General features: G+C 40.7%; 1 long non-coding RNA gene across 1 annotated transcript; it reads right to left on the bottom strand.

Annotated features, from left to right (window-relative positions):
• On the bottom strand, positions 1–8,916 carry LOC121888594. Its single transcript, XR_006093281.1, has 3 exons — positions 8,381–8,916; positions 1,546–1,878; positions 1–906 (listed from the first exon to the last, which is right to left on the bottom strand). It is a non-coding gene; the product is annotated as an uncharacterized LOC121888594 (long non-coding RNA).
• Positions 8,917–9,018: the final 102 nt, after the last annotated feature.

Genomic DNA, 9,018 nt, shown 5'->3' with positions numbered 1-9,018 from the left:
AAGCGCTTTGAGTGGTTGGAGGAGGTGGAGCTGACGGCATCAGGACAGAGACGCTGAAACAGACACACACACACACACACACACACACACACACATGCAACCACAGTGGTCTAATGACTACTTATAAAGTTAGATTGGCCCAATCTTCATTCATCTAACAATCTTTCACAAACACACACAAAGAAGCATGCATACACACATGCCCCCACACATTTTCGTGTTCTTTTTAATTATTCATTGATTTTATTTTATTTAATGATAAGCTTATCCTATTATCCCCGTATTATCCTTGACGCTTTAGCAGTATTCTTAATCTGACAGTCATGCTAATAAAGCTTATTGAATTGAATTGAACTGAATTGAAATGAAATGAATTGAATTGAACTGACTAAATAGGCTCTGTATAAATGTAGTCCATTTACCATTTACCATAAGAAAGTCCAAGCAACCTTGTGATACAGAGAACAATAATGAATACAAAATTTGTCATTTGCGATAAAGCATAATGCACTATAATACACAAGGTTTAACTGCTGAAGTGCAGATGGGGCAACGTGACAATACAGAATATTTCCATAGTCAAGGACAGACATGAAGGTTGACTGCACAATAGTCTAACAGTTAGAAGACATACATTCTTTGATTCTATACAAGAAGCCTAGTTTGATTTTTAAATCTTTTTGAATCTTGAACGATAGTCTGCTGTCAAGCCAAATTCCTAAGTATTTGTATGACTCAGCAAGAGTAATATACATGCCATCTAAAGTTGTAACGGCAGGATAGAGACACTGGTGGAAGAGGAGAACGCCATGTACTTGGTCTCTTCTGCATTTAAAGCTAGTCTGTGATTAAGAGGAGATAATTGGAAAGCATCAAAGGCAGACTGAAGACGAGTCTGGGTATCATCTGCAAAAAAAACAGACATTGAATTATTGATTAGATAGAATTATGTTATTTATATATAACGTAAACAGCAAAGGACCATGCCCTGTAGCAACCCTTGTGTTCTGATGTGAGAGGGCTTAACTGACTACCATCAGCAACAACAGTCTGAGTTGAGAGTGGAACCAATTAAGAATGGCTTCATCTAAACCTATAGACTGTAGTTTATGGAATATGACTTTATGATTGATGGTATCAAATGCTTTTGAGCAGTACAAAATAGTTTTTTTTATCCAGGGAGGACACAATGTTCTCAATGACTGAAACTGTAGCTGTAACTGTGCTGTGACCAGGTGAAAACCAGACTGTTGTGGCTGTAGTAAGTTTAATGAATCAATAAAGGTGCGTAATGATTCTAGGATTTTTGCTAAGAAAGGAAGTTTAGATAGTGGACTGTAGTTGTTGAGACTGGAGACATGTGCTAAATGTGGACAGATGAAGGTGATGAAGAAGACATGAGTCAAGATGATCTGCACCAGTGTTTTTGCATGCTTTTAACCTGAGCAGAGTTTGGTAAACATCCAATTTGAGATGGCCTTCAAAATGATGGACCAGAACTTCCAGTTAAAGCAAAGATTGACATATAAGAGACTTGAGATGTACCCAAGATAATACACATGAATTGCCTTCTGGTCTGTCCTGCACATCTGGCCCCTCAGGAGGTACAGTAGAGGCGAGGTGCAGCAAGATCATGTCCACAGGAAGTATTTAAAAAAAAAAAAGGTAAATAAAAATAGCTCGATAAGATAAAATGGACAAATACTCAACAGAATTATTAAATGATAAAATTCACAAATACAAATTAAACTACAAATTGACCGAATTGAATTACACTAACGCTGCTGTGTGTCCATCGAGGTAGACATTTGTTTTCTTACCCAGCGTGTTGACTTGTTTGTGCTCCGTCCTCTCAGATTCTCTCCTGCCGTTCCTCACCTGTTGATGGAAGATTGATGGTCTTCAAAGCTCATCTGTTGGTTGTCTGTGTTTTCAGCTTGTCCTGTAGTCAAGCTGATTCAATCTTAGTTTTGTATTATTATTTCGACTCTCACTTTCTTTCTCCAAGGCTGCCTGTTTATCTCTGTGGATATTGTGTTGTGGTTCAGTAATTCAGTGTGCTGCTGCTGTTCCATTCCGGCCTCCCTAGAAACATTACAACTGCGGTCGAGCAGGTTTGCACTGCCAGAATTCAACTGTTGTATCAGTCTAAACCATGAAAGAAAACTGCAAAACTGAAGAGCAACCTATCCATACAGTGAGTTTGTCAATTTAGTAAGGTATGATTATGACCGGATGACTCAAAGATTTGTCTCATAATGTTTGGTACACAAACACCAAACAAACATGGACGCCTCACATCAGCCATAATCCACTATTCAATGTAACTGAACCCAACTTTAATGGATATAATGTTATTTTGTCAATGTGCACCCTCATTAGACCAACTCATTTATCATACAACCTTCCTGACTGGACTGTTGGTCAGAAAATATTAGATCTTTGAGTCTGTGAAATTATAACATTTCCACTATTTTCTCACAATTTTATAGACAAAGCTATTATTAATGAAAATATTCAGCAGATAAATAGATAATGAAAATTATTGTTAGTTGCAGCTCTAATTTGAATGATATAGCTACAGTATAAGCATGTAAACGTTCTACACATAGAGGCTTCTACGTCTCTGTAAACTGTCAGCAGTGTGGGGTTTTGAATATTCACTGTATGCGCTTGAAAGAATAGTTGAATCAGCTTGGCACAGTGGTGCTGCAAAGATGAAATGGTGAGTCATAGATTGATTATGGGTTATCTAAGCATCAGTTATGTTTTTTGTGTTCATGTCTTGAAGGTTTTGTAGCTGTGAAACAGCAGTGTTGTCAGGAGACAGAAGCTGACTAATGCCCACTGTCACCCTGCTGCCACTGTGACCAGCTGAGGAAACACTGTGCACTGTAGGTGTGTGTGTGTGTGTGTGTGTGTGTGCTAAAGACAAAGCTCCGTGTCACAGGAGGGTAACTGGTGTCAGGTTAATTAGTGACACTATACTTGACACCATATAGTGCTGTTTTATTAGTGACACTATATAGAGACAAGCATTTATACACATTAACTCCCAGCATCTGTTTCCCTAGTGAAGGATTCATGATGACACTGAGTGTGTGAATGCATCTGTGCGCAATTTTATTCCACGGCTGCCTGGCAACATCACTCCTACTGACACATGGTACATACTGTACTCACATTAAGTGTCTCAGAGAAGTTGCACACACTTAAGTGTGTCCATGTCTCAGCAGGGCTAAATGAAAATAGGCAACTACAGAGAATGTCCGGCTGAGATTTTGTAGTGATGGGAAAAAAATTACATTTTTAGACAACTGTGTTGCTCGCTCAGTATCTCCTGTTTGTGATTCAGTTAGTCATGTTGTGGAGCAGACTGGTTACAGAGAAATTCCTGGATTGTCGCTGCATTTGTGAACTCTCTTAAAACCTCTCTATGTTTAAATGCTAAATTAAAACATTTGTTCACAGCTGGGTTACAATAATTCTGTCTTTATTACATATATCTTCATATATTCATTTCTTTCTTTAAGAATGCCTCTGTGTGTCACACGTCCATATTGTCTGTTTTCACTGAACTGTCTGTTTTTACTGTACAGTCATGTAACTGTGATTCACACTTTCATGCTTTAATTCATAAATGTATACTTGATGCTGTTGAATTGTTGAAACTGACATTTGACATATAACTAGTCCCTGAATGCTTTCTTCTGTTCTAGCAAATATTTGACTCTGACACTAAGCATTATAATGACATCCTCCACTCTGTTTTGAATACATGATCTCTTGTAGAAGGACTGCTGCTTCCATCTAGTGGTCACTGGATGTAATTTTGCAGCTCAGCACCAACCCGTCCTCTGACTGCAGAATGACTGAGGCTAAACAAAAAAGTTCTTCACATTTGTTTTAAAGTTTATCTGCAGCTGTTGTCACATCAGTTGGTCTTAAAGCTCAAACCTGCAGAAGTAGAGTTTAGTCACAGTGAGCTGGATCATGACCGTTACTCTTAAACTCCATACATGAACTCTCATACAAATGTCTCAATTGAAAAAATGTTGATATAATAATGATTTTGGATAAGAACATGTAAATTATTGAGAAATCATCAGTACCTGTAAGCGTAATTATCATGATTGCTTTTTGTTTGTTTATTTTTTGTTAAAATGTAGTTCAGAACCAAATTTAAAAATCTACTGAAAACTCCATCCTTTTGATTCGTTTATTGCAATTAAATCACAGCAAAATCTAAGTTTATTTTGGGTTCATACCGCTTTAAGGTCTGTAGTTGTTGTCTGGGAAGTGCAGTAAATAAACAGATTTTTGGGGGGAGTTTTGTGTGACAGGTTAATGCAGTTTATCACAGCAGAACGAACAGAGAAGAGTTGATAATGTATCTCTCACTGTTTACAGATAAGTGCCGGTATGACTGTTAGCAGGAGGACTGAGCTGTTATGATAGCAGGCAGGCTGAGCTACAATCACTGGCCAGCTCCCATTGTTCGGGTGGGGAATAGTTGGTGCCTGCCATTGCTTGCTGGCTGTTTGGGGCGAATAAACACAAATTATCCTGTGGCCAAACTTGAATGAATTATGCGAATATAAACAAATGTTCCTGTGCTCAAACTTGCGCAAGTAACACAAGGCAAAAAGTTGCTTTGCGTTCGTTGTGAACACAACATAAGACTGGGCGTAGTTAAGAGTAGGCTTAAGTTTGGTTAGTGCAACCAACTAAAGTCCATTCTGAAATCTAGTCTTAACAAAGATTGACTTAGCAGTTAGGACCAGGCTTGGTAAAGACCAGTTGGTGCAACCCACTCCAGGTGTGAAGCACCTGGAGGATTCTGGGAGACTGAGTCTCTTAAGGACTCCCTTTGTTCCTTAGAGTGAGACATATGCGGTCTGGCCTGTGAGGCCACTACAATATAACTGAACTTTTTTTGTGGAAAACCAGTATTATTTTACAAATTATTTTTCAAAGTAGAGTACTTTAGATACATACTAAAAACATACAACAACGTTTTTTTTTTTTGGGGGGGGGGGGGGGGGGGGGGGGGTGATGGGGATTTGTCATTTGCTAAATAGACAGTTGATTGTGAACTTCACTGCTTGTGTGATTGACATGGCTTTCCTGCAATTTTTTTTTTGCAGTGGATTTTGGATTAACTAAACTACTGCCTTTCTTCTCTACTGGGATTTACAGATTTTGGATTATTCAGTGTTAAGTGTTTCCTATCTTCCCTACTGGATTTTTTTGGATTATTTTCCTTTACAATTATGTCACGTTAAGTGTTTCCTACCTGTGTGAATGTGTGTGTGAGTGGGTGAGCATTAGAAACATTGTACTGTAAAGCACTTTGGACAAATTAAAAAGTGCTACATCACTCCTGATGAGCAGGTTGGCACCTTGCATACATTCATATATTGATGGCAGCCCCTGCAGCCTAATTTTCTTGTTGTCTTCACAGTTTGAACAAAATGAGTGAAATAACATTGGCACACTTTTATTTCTTAAATCATAAATGCTAAGCTTTTAAATTAAAGAGTTCACTCCAACACAGAAGAGACCACGAATAAAATGGGGATTTACTTAATAAAAAAAAAAAAAAACATAAGTATTTTTGTAAAAGTCCCTCACAGTTCCTCTATTTTATGTTTCCAAACACGGACAAGTGATGTGAGTTAAAAAAGACACTTGATGGAACCGTCTTTTGAGAGTCTGTTTCCGTCCGTCGGACATTCTTTGACATGCAGCTAAATTAAGCTAGACCGTTACGCCTGGGACACACTGGATGCGTGAACCTCAGCAGTGCATGTGCATCGCTGAACTGCTGTGTCTCTCACGCTTGCAGCGTCCACACTGGAAGCGTATCTGCTGCGGCGCTTCTGCCACTGGCAGCCCTATCTTTCTCGCTTTCCCTGTCTATTTCTGCTGAGAACCGCGCGCATCACGCGGATAAAATAGGCGAGACCTCAAATCTCTAGATGAAGCGACGCAGCAGTCTCACGCGGGCAATGTGGCTGCTCTAACCCCTGGGCCACACTGGATGCATGAGCAGGGCGTGTGTCGCGGAACCTCTTGCTTTTCAATTTGGTGCCAATGTTAACAGGTTAGAGCAACCACACTGCCCGCGTGACACACTCGTCTCACGCGAGGCTGCTGCGTCGCTTCATCTAGCAATTCAAGGTCTCGCCTATTTTCTCCGGGCAGCATGGAAACTGCATAAACATGACAGAACAGAGGATCCAACAAAGAGTGACTGCAAACCAAGACTTATATATGCTAATTGAACTAATAGACCACATGGTACAGGTGGCAAGACACAAGGATAGGCTGGGAGTTATTGGCTGGGAAAGACACAGGGAGCAGGGCAGGACTGATGAGGCTGATACAGGACAGGTGTGGGGAAAACACAGAGGAGGTCAGGGCTAACGGAGGTAACGCAGGGCAGGTGAAAGGAGGAGAACATGAACACAGGAGGAGTGAAGAACACGTAACGGAAACATAGAGCAAACCAAAACAAAGAAAACACCACTCAACGGCCCAGCATAAACCAAAACGTCTCTGAATGAATGAACTTAGAAACACAGAACTACAAGCTAACCAATAATCTAATAGTCTTTCCAAGAAACAACTCAAACATGAAGGAGCATAATCAAATGACCAAGTGCTGAACAGAAGTGCAACACAGGAAACCAAAAGAACAACTACGAGTCCCAAAACCATGAGTCCATGACACCAGGGGGGTATTCCATCAAGCTGGCTAACGGATAACCTGGCTTATTTCAATAAGCCTTGCTAATTTAAGTGAGAGTTCCGTTCCATCACTGCAGCTTATATGAGTCCCAGCTCAGTAACCATGGTGACTTAGTCAGCAGAACTAGCCTGCTCCGTGGCAGGCTAACCCCTGGGACACACTGGATGCGTGAGCAGTGTATGCGCATTGCAGAACCTCGCAGAACGTCGACGCAGCAGCCTCGCGTGAGACGTGTGTGTCACGCGGGCAGTGTGGCCGCTCTAACCTGTTAACATTGGCGCCAAAATGAAAAGCAAGAGGTTCCGCGACACACACGCCTTGCTCATGCATCCAGTGTGGCCCAGGGGTTAGAGCAGCCACATTGCCCGCGTGAGACTGCTGCGTCGCTTCATCTAGAGATTTGAGGTCTCGCCTATTTTCTCAGTGTGATGCGCGCGGTTCTCAGCAGAAATAGACAGGGAAAGCGAGAAAGATAGGGCTGCCAGTGGAAGAAGCGCCGCAGCAGACACGCTTCCAGTGTGGACGCTGCAAGCGTGAGAGAGACAGCAGTTCAGCGACACAAACGCACACGCTCTGCTAACGCAACCAGTGTGTCCCAGGCGTAACCTGTTAACATGGGCGCCGATTTTGGGACTCGTAGTTGTTCTTTTGGTTTCCTGTGTCGCATTATGCATCATTATGCTCCTTCATGTTTGAGTTGTTTCTTGGAAAGACTATTAGATTATTGGTTAGCTTGTAGTTCTGTGTTTCTAAGTTCATTCATTCAGAGACGTTTTGGTTTATGCTGGGCCGTTGAGTGGTGTTTTCTGGGTTCTGGTTTGCTCTATGTTTCCGTAACGTGTTCTTCACTCCTCCTGTGTTCATGTTCTCCTCCTCTCACCTGCCCTGCGTTACCTCCGTTAGCCCTGACCTCCTCTGTGTTTTCCCCACACCTGTCCTGTATCAGCCTCGTCAGTCCTGCCCTGCTCCCTGTGTCTTTCCCAGCCAATAACTCCCAGCCTATCCTTGTGTCTTGCCACCTGTACCATGTGGTCTATTAGTTCAATTAGCATATATAAGTCTTGGTTTGCAGTCACTCTTTGTTGGATCCTCTGTTTGGTCCTGTTGTGTTCATGTAGTTTCCATGCTGCCTGCTCAGTTGTTTTTTTGGATTCAGTTAACTCAGCTAACCCTGCTTTTCTTTGCCTTGCCAGTCTTGAAATAAAGACGGTTTTCTTCATTCCTGCTTTCCAGTCTCTACATTTAGTTCCACCCATTACTGCTACTTCATGACAACTGGGGGAGAGTAGTGTTTTTTAAGCTAGTGCTTCAGAGCTTGCCACTTGGGGGGGACTATTTAGGGTACAAGAGTGAAGATATTCCCAAATTTATTGAAGGTCATCTGCTGTAAAATATCCAAAGGTGAATTAAGTTGCAAGTATAGAGACTGTTGTGTCAATAGCAGATACAATGTGCATACAGTACAATGCACATACATCACAAAACAGTATCTAATTTTAATTAGTTTGACAGATGTTGTGACACCAACATGACTTACAACAAATTTCCATTATGATGTATAGCTGCATCTATAGTAATATGTGCTAACTGGGTTATTTAAAATCTGAAGCTATAATTAAAGTGTACCTTGTTCCTGGCACCTTTTCAGCTTGGCAGCAGTTTGTCTTTGTGAATTCAACAGGAGTGTCCTCTTTCCAGATGGCTATATTGCCTGTATGGTCTTCAAAAATAAAAATAAAAAACTCTACTATATGACATCTTCTCACATTTAGCTATTTTGGCATAAAGGTGTAAGTTGAAGGATTTTCAGAGCTGAACATAAACTTAAAACAACCACTGGATCTTTTACTGGATGGTATACTATATATGTAACATGTCTATATGTGCTCTCAGTTGCTGAAAAAGCAACACTTACAACCAGGAACCAGTGATGGTGTTCATTCACAATACCAAACAGCACTTTATAATGTGTGGGATCCCACTGAAATAATGTAAATACAGTACAAAAGCTTTGACTTGCAAGCCATAACATAAGTACCGTTACCAGCATGTGTAACCCTGAATCATGGAACCGTTTGTGGAATATTTCCTTTCCATACTGAAGTGATTCCAAATGTATCTATATAAAGTGCCCTCACCTTAGATGTGACGTCAATACTCCAGCATGGCCAAGTAGGCATTTATGACCTTGTAAAATTGATTCTAATTAAAATGAGCAGTTAACAATTATTTTATTCAAACATAATCCACATTAATTAGTAGTA

This window comes from Thunnus maccoyii, chromosome 21 (genome assembly GCF_910596095.1).
Source record: "Thunnus maccoyii chromosome 21, fThuMac1.1, whole genome shotgun sequence".
Classification (NCBI taxonomy): domain Eukaryota; kingdom Metazoa; phylum Chordata; class Actinopteri; order Scombriformes; family Scombridae; genus Thunnus; species Thunnus maccoyii.
Note: the sequence above shows the minus strand (reverse complement) of the source record. Positions and strands in the feature narration are given on the sequence as shown.